Source organism: Colias croceus, chromosome 13 (genome assembly GCF_905220415.1).
Source record: "Colias croceus chromosome 13, ilColCroc2.1".
Lineage (NCBI taxonomy): Eukaryota > Metazoa > Arthropoda > Insecta > Lepidoptera > Pieridae > Colias > Colias croceus.
In genome coordinates this window covers 1,473,504-1,487,813 of record NC_059549.1, presented here as the reverse complement: position 1 = coordinate 1,487,813, position 14,310 = coordinate 1,473,504, and positions in this window count along the sequence as shown.

Sequence of the window (14,310 nt, the reverse complement as noted above, 5' to 3'; positions counted from 1 at the left end):
GTTACGTCCGATGCTTGGGCTAAAAATAACATTGATCATATTCGAATCTACGTAACGCGACGATGCAGTACATCGTATTTCTATTTTTATAATGACATATTGACGTATGTATTTACGTAGGCATCGACTCATCAATTATGTTCGTAACGGCTTTTTCATTATGTATGCCGTAGGTATGTACGTGTTTAATTCTAGAACAATTCAGAATGGAATTCCAAAGATAAACTAGTAGGTTGATATGATGTAGCACACCTACCTACGACTAAGATTTACGTTTTAGAATCAAGTTCAATGGTCGACCTAGCCCACGTCATTTGATATTTGAATATGATTCCATTAAACACCAATTAATTATTTCTCTTTGTTATCGCTATAATTCTTCCCCACGTCCAATACACGGGTACTGTAAGACCGAAATAAGGAAAGGTCGTGAGCCGCCACCGCCGTTGCCATGACAACCACCTGTTGATCTCCGAACCTCCGAATCGTCTAAATGTCAAAGTGCACGTGAGTAGGCTGGGAAATTGGGCAGCTTAAGATAAGGTGTGAGTGCACCTTAGCGGAGTTATTATATTTTGATAAACAGTAAATACGAGGAAAAGCTCGCTTGAAAAATATGACACGAAATAAATGTATGATATAATAGGTAAGACTAATTACTTGAATGTTACTTACATTATTTATTTAATGTTTATTTACTTTACCGCCCTTCATTTCTCAATATTACTTATTTATAGAAAAATCTTCGTGTAGTAAACAACACAAAAATAGAATTTTTGTTCGATGTAAATTAAATAAGGAAATTCCGAATTATTAAGATTCTCTTCTGATATTAAGGGTGTAAGTTGTAAGTTATATATCTATATAAAGTTTTTTCCAGAACTTTCACAAGAAATTTCATGTTATTCACAAAGATAAATAATAAAAATGTTCCCATAAATCAGTTAGCGCTTTCATAATCGACAACACATAAAATTAATGAAATAGTCGCCACATATATGAAAGAAACTATTTCATTGGCACGCAAGTTAATAAATGTCATTTATTGTTTTTTATGTTTAATTTAAAGCTCTATAAAGCTGACCCAGGATAAAAACGAAATAAAATATAAGTTATGTTAACTAATAAAGTAGCTTTAAATTAAAAAAAACATTCAAATCAGTCCAGTACTTTAAGAGCCTACTAAATAGAAACAAACAAATTGGTTGCCTAGAAGAGATCACTCATACGTGATAAGGCCGCTTCTGTGCTGTATTATCCTTTAGAAAAAGTTTTGTTTGTTTTGTATATTATTGCCAGCACAATAAAGTATTCAAATAAATGGATAAATTAAAAATAAAAAAAGATCTTGTGTGCCGAGCACATGACTCAGAAATTAAACTTCTTTGGCAAGTTTCAAAGATAGATACCAATATCGTCGCCGTACTCCATGACAACCTTAAAATATTACTCTCAACGCGCCTAAAGAAATTTCACTACAATAAATAAAAAAAAACTTTTCTATTCATAATATTAGTGTAGATGTCAATCGGCCGCCCACTGCATGATTGACTAGCCCAATAGTATTGTTTGATTTTGATTTTGATACCTATACTGTTTGATTCAGTTACAAAGTTCATATGTCAGTATTGTGAAAATTGTGGAAATCATTCGCGCCGCCTACGGGTTTCCGGCGCCTACGAATCTGATTGCTAAATAGGGCTGCGGGCTTTGAGATATTAATAATAATTAATTATTACGTACGTGATTAATTTATTTAAGCCCTACATGGGAAATTGGTAAGTATACTTATATTGCTGTTTGTTAGCAAATTATTTTCTGTTCAATTTATAAGCTTTTTATCATTACTGTATATTGTATTCAGTATTTTATGTAATTAGGAATAAATCTTAAAAGCATCACGTTGTATTTGTATATTTTATCTCATAAGTTCTTTCACCCACGGCGGATTCCCTGGAACGTGGGCAGCTTTCTTCAAATACACTCTTAAGACATTAAAATTAATTAAATGAAAACATTTCATCGACCATTTATTGATTAAAGGATATTTTTAGAATATCTGCAATTTAAGATTTTAAATCATACAGTCTATCTCAATAGGTATTTAGCCCTAGGCAGCCCTAGCTAGAAGCCTTTAAACAAATGTTTAACATTTATGTGGGTTTCATTTGGTGAAACAATTGTTAAAAATGTTATGTTAAATCACGTTACGCGAAATGGCGTGGGAGTATTTACTTCTCGATATCGTTATGAGTTTAACATTTAAGTAGATTAAGTAAACGAACTTTATAACAACGCCCGCACATTGTCGCGTACTGTTTTAAACGTTTCGTTATTTATTGTTCTCTTTAACTGAAAATAAATGGGAAAATTGATTATAGACGTATATTATAGATCTTAAAATTTGCTATTTGCATACGTTGTACTTTGAATTGCACTAAGCAGAGTGAGAATCAGCACTTAACTATGTAAAGTTATTGCCATTGTTTATGACTTTTTGTGCTTATGAATGAGCGTATATATTTTATTTCAATCAAATATCGTAAATATACCCGAAAAAGTTTTTCAGGAAAACCTGGAATATATGTTTGTAGTTCATTTAGTGATTACCTGATAAATATATACAAGTTTCTGCATATTGCAAGTTAATTACTTTGTAAATTAATGTTAAATACGAAATTTAAGAAAATAAAGACGATTAACAAATATTAAAACGAACAATCCTTTGCAAGTTTTCAAAACAGGTACTTAGGCATAAAAATTCCCAGCCGCTGCTACAGCAAAAGCCAGATAAACACAGTGAGTAACCAATTGACCAAAAATATACTGATAAAATTAACATTCTAATAAGGCCAGGTTCGATAATAAGCATGTTGTTTCTGCGGGGGCGAGTAGGAAGGCTTTATATGGAGCGGGGCGCGTCACCGCCGAAATTATACTCTGATCACTTGATCAGTTAGATATACTTACCTGTACTTTTAAGGACATAGGAATAGAAAACTCGTGTCATAAAATTAAACTGCTTTTAATATAGTGTTAACTGTTTGGAGATAAATGATTAATTTAAAACAGTTCTGTGAGAATTTCGAATTTACCTACCCAGTAGAGATAGGATGTCAGATTATAAGTGTGGCATATTTTTATAATTTTCTCATTAAATATGTGTTTTTTTTAATGTACAGTTCGATCCAACTTGAGAGATAGGATAGTTTAAATATCAAATCGTTTTAGAGAAAGCTGGCGAAGCCGCGGGCGGTAAGCTAGTGTGACTATAAATATTCCAAATATCATTTCTTAAAAAATGTTTAACGCTTCGTGTTTTCTTTCGCCGAAATCTGCGAATTATGCGAAATACCCATTACAATTTTGTTTTAATTCCCATTCTTTATATCCCATTTTCTTGGAATTTTTTGTAATTAAAGCATTAGGTAACACAAACATAGTGTTATTACCGTTGGATTTTAACACCTACAACATAATCCCATTATGATTCTGTACAATATGTGATTTTAAAAACACACGACAGATCTATAAACAACAAAAAAATTCACATATTCTCGATTCTACAGCCTCATGATTAAAAATACTCATATCAAGCCTACACAATACATTATCTACATTAACAGTCGACTTTTCAAACAATTTAATTGCTACATTCAAAGCCGAGTCGCGAACTGAAGAAAAACGACGCTTTCAAAGCAAACATGCATTAAATTACATTACACAGATGTATTTTGTACAAGGCTTGAATCGACTGAATAATGTGGCCATTTAATTATGTGTTGAGACGTAATTAACAAATAGCCGGTTATGATTACTCAGCCGTGACAGGCTTGCTTAACTGCACGCGCTGTAGCTTTTGTTATACAATTATACCTCGACTTCATACATTGAATACTTTTATTTCACAAGGTATATTATGCTAGTGTACTGTTTATGAAGTCGCTTACTTGCACTCTATATTTTTGTGGTATAAAATTTCGTGTCAAATTTTTTGTGATGAAAAAGCTTCCTTCCTTTATATGTAAGTATATCAATAGTGTGCCATCATTCGTTTCTTGTTACTCAATTGAAACAACGAAGCTTAAAGCTTCAATTTTAGAAATAAAGTTACACGTATAAATCTAAAAACGAATAAAAATAAAGTAACAATGTAAAAAAGAAAGAATTTCATAAATAGAAACACACAGATAAACACTTCCAATTGTGGAACAGTCCTTAAGGCGCAAGTTAAAAAGCGCTTTCATGTAGTTAAACCCTGACAACAACCTGCAAACCGACAATTACGCAGTTCACGATTCAACACCTCAACAAATTCCCTACCACATTTAGCTAAACAATCCTAATACGCGCTGCATTCACGGGAGCAATTTACCGTCAATTGCAAGGCCGGGGTGCGATCTCGCGAGATAAATTATCCAGCTGTCGGTACTAACACCGTATTAGATCGGCTATTGAATACAAATCGCGGAGTCATTGCTGCACGTTTGAATAAAGATTTAAAGTTGCCGTTTCCTGGATGGAACGGAGGTTTAAGCAATTTGGTTAAGTATGATTTGTGATAAAGGAACGTCCTTTCAGCTTTAAAAACAAATAAAACCAATTTTTTTTACTGAAAACTAAGCGTGACTAAACCGCTTTTAAATTGTCAGAATTAACCTAATTTGAATGGGACTATATGCACCAGCTTTCAAATAAAAAAATCTCAAAATCCGTTCACCAAGTCGAAAGTGCTGAGGTAACTCAAAAAAATACAGTGGAATTGAAACCTCCTTTTTTTGAAGTCGGTTGAAAATATGTGTGTAAATAAATAAGATTAAAGGATTCTTATTCGCTTTCATAATCTTAAATTAAAATAATTTTCCGAATTGCAAAAGAAAATTATGAGGAAATGTAAGACGCAAAAGTTCGGCGAGGTCATCTTGAACTTGGCCTTACAACCTTCATAAGCGACTTTTGTTTACTGTACAAATGTTACGTATTTCATACTCCCTGTACACAGTCTTATTTTATTTATAAATACTGACTTTTTGTTAATAATAATATAATGTTACTTTTTAGACGAACTATTTCACTTATTAGATTAGTACAAAAAGAAGCAGTAAACAAAAATTATGGCATCAAAACATCCTCATAGATTTAATTCTACCAACTCGAAATTCCAGGCTCTAAAAGATAACGACCAAAAACACAAACAAACACCGGTCTAATGTTATTAAATAATAATTGCTCTTCCATCAAAAAAGTGGCATTTAAATATAAATTATAGAGCCAGCATTCGATACTAATATGATTACAGCGCGTTAACCGGCGGTTTCCTCTAAAAATCTGGTTATCTATACATATAATAAGTCTGTAGAAGGGTCAATTCTGTACATTGAAAATATTGAAAAAATAAATAGCAGGGGGTGTTCCTGGATCGGTACCAAACCCAAATATTTGATTAAAAAATTTTTTGTCTGTCTGTCTGTCTGTCCGTCTGTCTGTCTGTCTGTCTGTCTGTATGTGAAAGCATCACGTGAAAACTAACGGTTAGATTTCGATGAAACTTGGTATAATTATACCTTATTATCCTGGGCATAAAATAGGATACTTTTTATCCCGGAAAAATACTTAGAAAAAAAATTAATCTTAATTTTTCCGCGCGGACGGAGTCGCGGGCGGAAGCTAGTAAGTAATAAATAATGAAGTATTGAGATCGCTACCGCAGCAGTTCATTACGACGTTGATTTATTGTATGAAATTGTGTATTTTTCGTAGTCAATCTTCCGACGATTCAGCGTCGATAAGTGCTATTTAGCACTTGATGTAGTGTCGGTAATTTGTGTCCGCTTTTCCTTTTTCAATCACCACCAAATCGGTGTGACGTAACGTTAAATTAAGGCTGTTGTAATAGAATGTTTTACAATGTTTAACTAACTTTAACACGATGTTGTTATGACGTTGAATTATATGCACTATAATTTTATTACATTAAATATAGCAATGAATAAGGTGGTGTCAATATAAGTGTGTGATTTTAGTAAATAAGTAATAAATTTTCCGTTTCATTGATTAATTATTGAAGTTAAAACCTGAATACGAACTTTTGAAGAATATTACTTGATACGGTTAAAATAAAATTAACAATAAGTTAAGATTTTAATTTAAATACTTTGTTGGGACAATTTTTAAAGAAAAGAGACTGGCAAATGGATATCAAACCTATAATAAAGAAATAAATTAACCAAAGTTAATCAAACATGACAAAACGTTTTAGGCTCTTGCAAACTAACTGTATGAATATGTAAATTAAAGGAGCAATAACTTTGGAACTAACCGAAGTCGTAAATCGCAATGACCACGGGTCGGGGGTCAGACCCGGGGCGCTCTAGGGCGCGGAGTGGCCGTAATGACTTGCTACATCTCCCCGTCATTTGCAAGATCTAAGACTTACCTATATTATATCTATTGTATATCTTGAGGACAATAAATAATCTTGAATACTTTTGAATTGAAACTTCTTTAAGCGCGTTAATAGTAAAATTTCAAGGTCACGTCATGGCAATACCGTCATGGAGTAAGGCGTCGATTTTGGTATCTTTGAATCTTGCCAAAGAAGTTTCACTTCTGACCCGTGGGCTCGGCACACATGCTCTTTTTTATTTGCCTTTATTACAGTGAGAATAACAAAAAAGAGAGAGAGATTAACAAAAAATACACAAACCTGACTAAAATAGTTTTAATATATAAATTTATGAATCCCGCTCCAAAATCTACATTGGTCACTCTATTTACCTATTTCGAAATAAAGTGTAAGGAATTGTAAATGTTGTACGTATATTTGTTACAAGTAGAGATGATGTTTAAACTGAAACTCATTGGGTTTCAGGTGTGAATATATATTGGGGCAGTATAAAATACCCTTAACTAGTGCCAATCTCTACCAATAATTTTAGAAAGATAACCGTTATAATTTCACAACGTAGGATGTTAATTTCTAGTAAAGATTTAGCGTGTGAAAATCAAGTGAAAGTACATTGTTAATAGTTGCATTACTCATTTACCGCCCACGACTGAATTTCATATTCATATTTTGTAATGCAATTGCTTAAAACTCATTGCATCGTCCTTGCGAAATATTAGTCTGTCATATATATAATTTAGATGATATATATAGCTATATATCATCTAAATTGTAACACTTCTTGTTGAAGTGCCTGTGACGGCTTTGAAGAAAAGAGAGTGGTGGTAATAGGCGTTAGATCGTGAGGGGCGCTAAAATGCATAACGTTAAACTAAAAGATAGCAGTTTATTCATAGATTTTCATTTTGTTGGTACATAGCAGAGCCATGAAATGGAAATCACTATAAATAATACGAATAATAAATACGGATTTTGATCCATAGGGCGTGATTAGAACTTTCGGCTCTACCATCAACGCGGGCCAAGGATGCGCTATGCTATGGCATAAAAACTTATCTTTAAATTATATGTTTACGTTACGGTAAATTATTCAATTTTCTTTTTTTTTTACTATGGGATGTTGCGTTGCTCTGTTTTTATGCGTACAAGAGAGATAATTTGTCTCGTGACATTATCATAAAGCCATAATGAGATTTAGATGAACGCAGCGTGACTGCAACGAAGGCCAAAATGTAAATCCCTAAACGCCTTAATCTACCAACGCCGCTGGTTATATCCATATTAAGCACTTTAATATCCACATTTAACACCATACCGACCTCTTATTTGTTTTCGAGTCAATTTCTAATCTTAATAACCCGCTATTTATTCTGATTTTATATGAGAATTTAAAAGATGCTACGAATTAACATAATATCATATTACGTGTTACTGTGCATCGATTGAATTGGACGCTTTAATTCATTTTTATCATGTTAATTTTTATTTGGTATGTTACTGCAGTGTGTTAATGATCCTTATTTACCATATTTTTAATAAGAGGACCAAGAATAAAATGAAAAAGAAAATGCATAATAGATATAATATATTGTAGCTTATATTCTAGTAAAAATTTTACAGATAGGTAGCTAAGGAAATAGGAAAACGATACGTTGCAGTTGATTCAAATATCTTACTGCTTACATGTTTTGTTTTTACACAAGTATATGTACGTAAGCAAGTTAAGTGATTTTTTTAATTTTGTATGTTTCGTACGCATGAAGGCTATATTCTGTTATCATAATATATTATACAAATAATATATAGTCTCATTTCATTTACAAATTTTTTATGTAAATATGGTGATGTCTATAGTTATGAGAATATATTATACAAGCTCATAATAAAAGCGCAATATTGTACTGTTGTCACTTTCTACAGATTGTGAGCTTGAGCAAGCTTTTCACTACTTTTTTCTTATTCACCATATCGTAGATGTACAACAATAAGCATATTCTTTTATGGTCACTGTCACAGTCTATTTATATGCAATCTCTATGTGAATCAGTCCAGTCTATCGTTAGTTTTATTGTGGAAGAGTCTGTCCTAGCGTAAGATAATAATATACGTCCACATCAAACTTTTCTTACCTCTAACCTACCCAAAACGAAGGAGATTCATAGCGTTTGTTTTTACTATTCTACAATCCAATTAATTAAATTATTAATATATTCTTAAATCTGCTGTGTAAAGTTGTATCAAAATTAGAGCCCTACATGAACATAATGTAATCTCTACGCACGTCAACTTATATTATTATTGCGCTTGTCTACACAGCTTGAGTTTGTTTTTACGACCCCATGGGCCATAACCTACACTATTTATAGTTGGTATTTAGCATAGATTTCACAATAGCTTTCAAGGGTTTGGTAGTTAGGTGTTTTATACACGAGTTTGATTGTAGTAGCCTTGTTAGCTGAGACTTGTCATTTCTAATATTTTTTGAAGTGAAACTTCTTTATCGGGGTTGGAAAAAAATTTAGTGTGTTTTTCTTATCTCTACCATGCGTGATTCGACGTATTTCTGTAATGGTGCATATAGTAAATTATTTTTTGAAAAATAAGGTCATAAAGAAGTTTCACTTCTTACGTGTGTACACTAGTGTCTAGTACACACACACACATTTTTTTAGTTAAAGACCAATGATAGACACTATGTGTTGTGATGAATAATTAATCATCATACCTATGTGTAGCTAATACATCCGACCGTGAGATAATTTTACAAAAATATAAAGATATTTCCTCTACAATTTGCACGACAGCTTCAAGCTTTAGCTTAGTAATTTATGGCTGGTTCACACTTTGATTAGTGTGAGTGCAGGTGATTAGTGCGAGTGCAGGTGTGTAGTGCGAGTAGTGTCCAATTCAACTGCGAGTGCAGGTGATTAGTGGGAGTGCAGGTCAATGGTGCAATTCGCGACGCTACACACTACGCTAAACACTAAACACTCGTGTCCAGACGTGTTTAGGCAGGCACACTGCGAGTGAGGGGGAAGGGAGGGCGCGCGGGACGTGGCTACTCGCAGTCCACTCGCAAAAAAATAGAACACGCTTCTATTCACTTTACTACACAGCCTACTAAACACTTGCACTAAACAGTCGCTGTCCACACGTAGTTACTAAACACCTGCACTAATCACCTGCACTCGCACTAATCAAAGTGTGAACCAGCCTTTACTATAGGCACGACGAAATCTCATACAAATTTAACAGCTGTCTCCAATCCACGCGTCACACCCCATCACACGGCTGCATCACATCACGTCACACACGACAGTAGTGTGGCGCCGGCCTTAGTCCGCGTGGGATGCACCTACCGACTATCGCGCACAGTATCAATAAATTGCGCTTGTATTTCTGCTTGTGTAAAAAGAACTCGGCGTTATCGACGAAAGCTAAATAAATTCGTAGTATGTTTGTACTTTGTTGTTTATTACGTGATACCTCTGATATCATCATTAACTGGATGTTTCTACGGATATTTTCCGCTCGTGCCTACATTGTGTTTTCAAAGTTTGTAATAATATCTAGTGAATGAGTTGGGAGTTGGAAAAAAAACTATTTCGCCAAGTATACCTATATTTTGGTAGTCTTTACAAATACAGGCGTAGTTCTATATTTCTGTTATTTAGGAATTCAAAATCACCCTATTCGTCAGTATCCACAATATCAAAACCGCGGAGCGCAGCTGGTTAATATTCTTCAATCGCCCCTTAATTTGGGATAAATTTTAAGCAAGAGATATGAATATTTGTATGAAATCGTTTTGAACGATTCAATTCGCACATTGTGCACAAACGACCATTTGTTATGAAGCAATAACTCGCTATCGTCCGTCATGTATTCAATATTCCTTCTTTTATTTATTTTATTCGATAATCGAACAATCGAGAATCGAGTCTTAACGAGCAATTACGGGTTCGATGTACGCTGGGTATCAATTAAATTCATCACAATTGAAAAGTGTTGTGAGTACTATTTCAATTTCACGATGGTTGAGTTATGGATGTATGCAATCGAGAGTTATACTTTTACAAATAAACAGTGATTATTATCGGTGTATCATCGAGTCAAGTTCGAGAGCGAAGAAATATAGTAGAGCAGTTTTATTTAAAATATTGTTACAGACAGATAGATACATTAGAATATAGCTCTATGTCACAGGTTGATGTTTCTTGCAGAAAGCTTTTGCAAATAAGCTTTTAAAAACGCCATTTTTGCATTTCACCTGCTCAAGCAAAATGTGGCATACAGAAGAGAGTTCAAGGACTTCACCTTTACTAATAATTTACCCACATAGAAGATACATTCAATCAATATAATATTTAAGTTGCAGCACAAATGACGTCCGCTTATTTCTAACAGTCAGCGATTCGCAGGGCCAGATCGGCGGAGTCTTTAAATCGACCAGCTGGATTGAATGGCCCCCATTACGGGCCATTATACGTCAATAAATATTACCCGAGACACTCCAGTACTTGGTAAGAATGCGTCGTAATTCAATTTTACATAAAGTGTTCGGACTGCGGGAACAGTGAGATCGCTACGGGCCTTTCTCAACCGTGGAGATGGGCTATACTTCCGTAAATAAATATTAGAAGTTATTTTGCAATGCTATTTTTATGGTTTGGATATACTATAACGATAAATAAATGTTAAACAATATATATAAATTAAAATGAGCTTTATCCATTTGTGTGAGAGCTTTCGTTAATATACGAAAGTTAAAATAATTGATAGGTAGCAATTAATGAAATTATTGCAACATAATATAAAGTGAGAAGCCACTGACAACCTAAACAGTTTTCAACTAGTATTCACTCATCATTTTAAATGTGTTGTTCTTGATTATTCATTAAATATTTTTTTATTTATTTATTACAAAAACAACTATCACCAAAGATTAGGTCACAGCTTCGTGATTGCGTGCACCACGAATCACGATATAAGGTCTCTCCACTCACGATGTGGTGTCAATTCCCATTCATGTGCCTATTATCGAGCTTTGAGTATAAATTGAAGAGCAAAATCGCTTTTTCAAACGGCCTTTTAGGGTTCCGTTGAATTTATAGTGATAGCAATTGGTACAAGATGTAAATGTGAATCGATTCTTAGAAGTCGGAATACGAACGTTTCAGAATCTAGGGGATATATATTTTCAACATAGTTTAAATTCAGTTTTTATTTTGGAAATAGTAATGAACTCTCATTTCTTTTATTTGTTCAGGCTCCACTCCATATGTTCATATCTGAAAGAAAAACATTCAGTTACATGCTTTAAATAACAATAAAAAAATTCAAAATCGGACTTATTTAATAAAATTAATAAAATTAAAGTTCAAAGCTTCATCTTAGCTTTCTTTAATATGAGAATATACCTACACGCGCAACGTACATAACTGCTATGCTGGCAAATCATATTTTTTATGGTTCTAAAAACGTAGATATTATATCAGCATTATTCTCTCGATTCAGAGTTCCCTAATTAATTTAATTTATAAACGATGTCGGTCGAAGGATTACAAAACATACATTAATTACAAACTATATTTTCAAATATCAAATCATATTAATATTATCTTAGTTAAATTAAAGTATAAATCCCAAAAATACGTAATTGTAAAAATAATTTAAAACTGCGCTAAAAAGAAGCGTACGGAACCGATACATTCGATACGTTTCACCCTTATCTATCTCAAAGTTCTTATGAATCTGTAATTTACCTCGACCCGTGTTCTAAGTGGAGTGTAAACTATGAAATTGATGTTATGTTTATGATCAGAGAAGTGTACGATATTTAATTGTGCCGTAAATACTATATTATTAGCGATTTCAGATGTCTATGAAGGGATTAGGAAAATACCTTGAGGCATGTTGATTTTACGTAGATAAAATGTTTTATTGATACTTCATTTGTTTATTGATCACGCTTTGATATTAATCGGGACACGCTTTTATTATAAAAATAAATTATTTATTTGTATGCATATTGCTAGTTAACGGATAGACCACATCTACTGAAGTAATAAAAAATCACATATTAAAAGCTACTTTACCTAGTAATATTGCAAGTATCACGAAAACGAATAAGAAAGCCTAGTTATTGGAAATACCAATATAAATGCTTCTTTACATAAGAATATTACTATCTTCAAATTGAAGAAAATGCTACAATAGACAAATAAAGTCAAGAATGAGAATAATTCCTATTGTTGAACATTTAATTATAATATATTTGATACTACTACATTGTAATTTATGTGACATCTAATCACTACAAATTAGTTGCAAAACAATATTGTATGATTTGAAAAAGAAACATTTACAGTTCTTATTTACAGCATGAAAGCAATAATTTAACACTTAAATATTTGTTTTGGCAAATCACCAATGGACGTTAAGTCCTATATCTTTGGTAGATTATGAGACGTAGAGTTCGTTTCACAATTTTGTATCTGAGCTATATATTTTAACCGCCACTTAAAATACTTAGCTGAAGATTCTACAGGTAATTATTTAAACCGACCATTTAAACAGGCGTCAAATTCATTTTGAAATTAAAGACCTCGAAAAAGAGCAACTACCTAATAGATAATTCACACAATAAAGTTTAGAGAAATCGTTGTGATAGGCACAACTAATATAATAATAATTGTATTTTGTTGATTGGAGAATTTTTATTTTTAGTAGCTACACCTAAAACAAACTTCTGAAATGCAATGAATTAAAGCGTCACGCTTACTCCATGCCTAATAATAAACAGCTTACAAACAATATCGATCCAGTTATATGTAAACAATATAAAAGTTGCATTACTGTATTTACCAGTCTCATTTACATGAATAGATTCTAATATATGCTAGCGATTAGAGTCGACACATCTACACCGTTCAACTAGTGATTATGTTTTCTTATGAGACAGGCAAACTAGTAAACGCAATGACTATAACTAGATGACTTATTGTGATGTAGATGTTGATTATAAGCCAATTTTATTAAAACAATGTTATTCTATAGAATAAGCTGTAGTTTGCAAATTGCATTCAAGAAGCTCTTGATGTTCCCATTTAAAAACTAAGTCACTAAAGTAACTAATTTTAAAACAGTTTTTAGAATTAGAAATACAGATGGCTGTAACTCTTAATAGAATAAAAGATTGTCGTAAAGCGTGTTATCCACACTTATGCTACTATTAAGTATTAGTAGTAGGTACCTCTGGTAGTATGAACTTAAAAATTACAATAAACTAAAATCATAAATTTCCACGAATACAAAATACCTTGTTATCCAATATATTGTGAACGAATCATAAAATGCACGTTTATATTATCAAAAGGTAAATCAGCGTTTACTACCATGTCCTTTTTATACACTCACTATGTATCTTACGTCCTATCAAATAAAAGTACATAGTTGATTGATATGCGTCGTGGCAAGGAATTTAGCGTAAGTGGATTCAAATGAATGCGCACTGTTATTATCACCATGGATAAACTCTTAAAGCGTAATTACACTCACTGGGACTTGATAAGCATTCTGGTTACACGTCTATATTCAGTTTGTTGTTGGCAGTTTGCGCAAACCTTTGTAAAATATTGTTATGTTCTAAGAATTGCAGGCTTCATTACCATGACGTGGAACCAAAAAATTAAAGAAATAAGTAATAATAAAGTCTTCTACAAATATCAATACTCTAATCTATTTTAAGGACTTGAAAAGGTTTTAATTTGCTGCTTAGAACGTTTTAAATTTTAATAAACTTAAAATACACAGTTTTAAGAAAATACATCAATTATTAATCCAATAAATCTTATCGGTTAAGAAGGTTTAGTATGAATTAAAAATAAACAAAATAATATTCA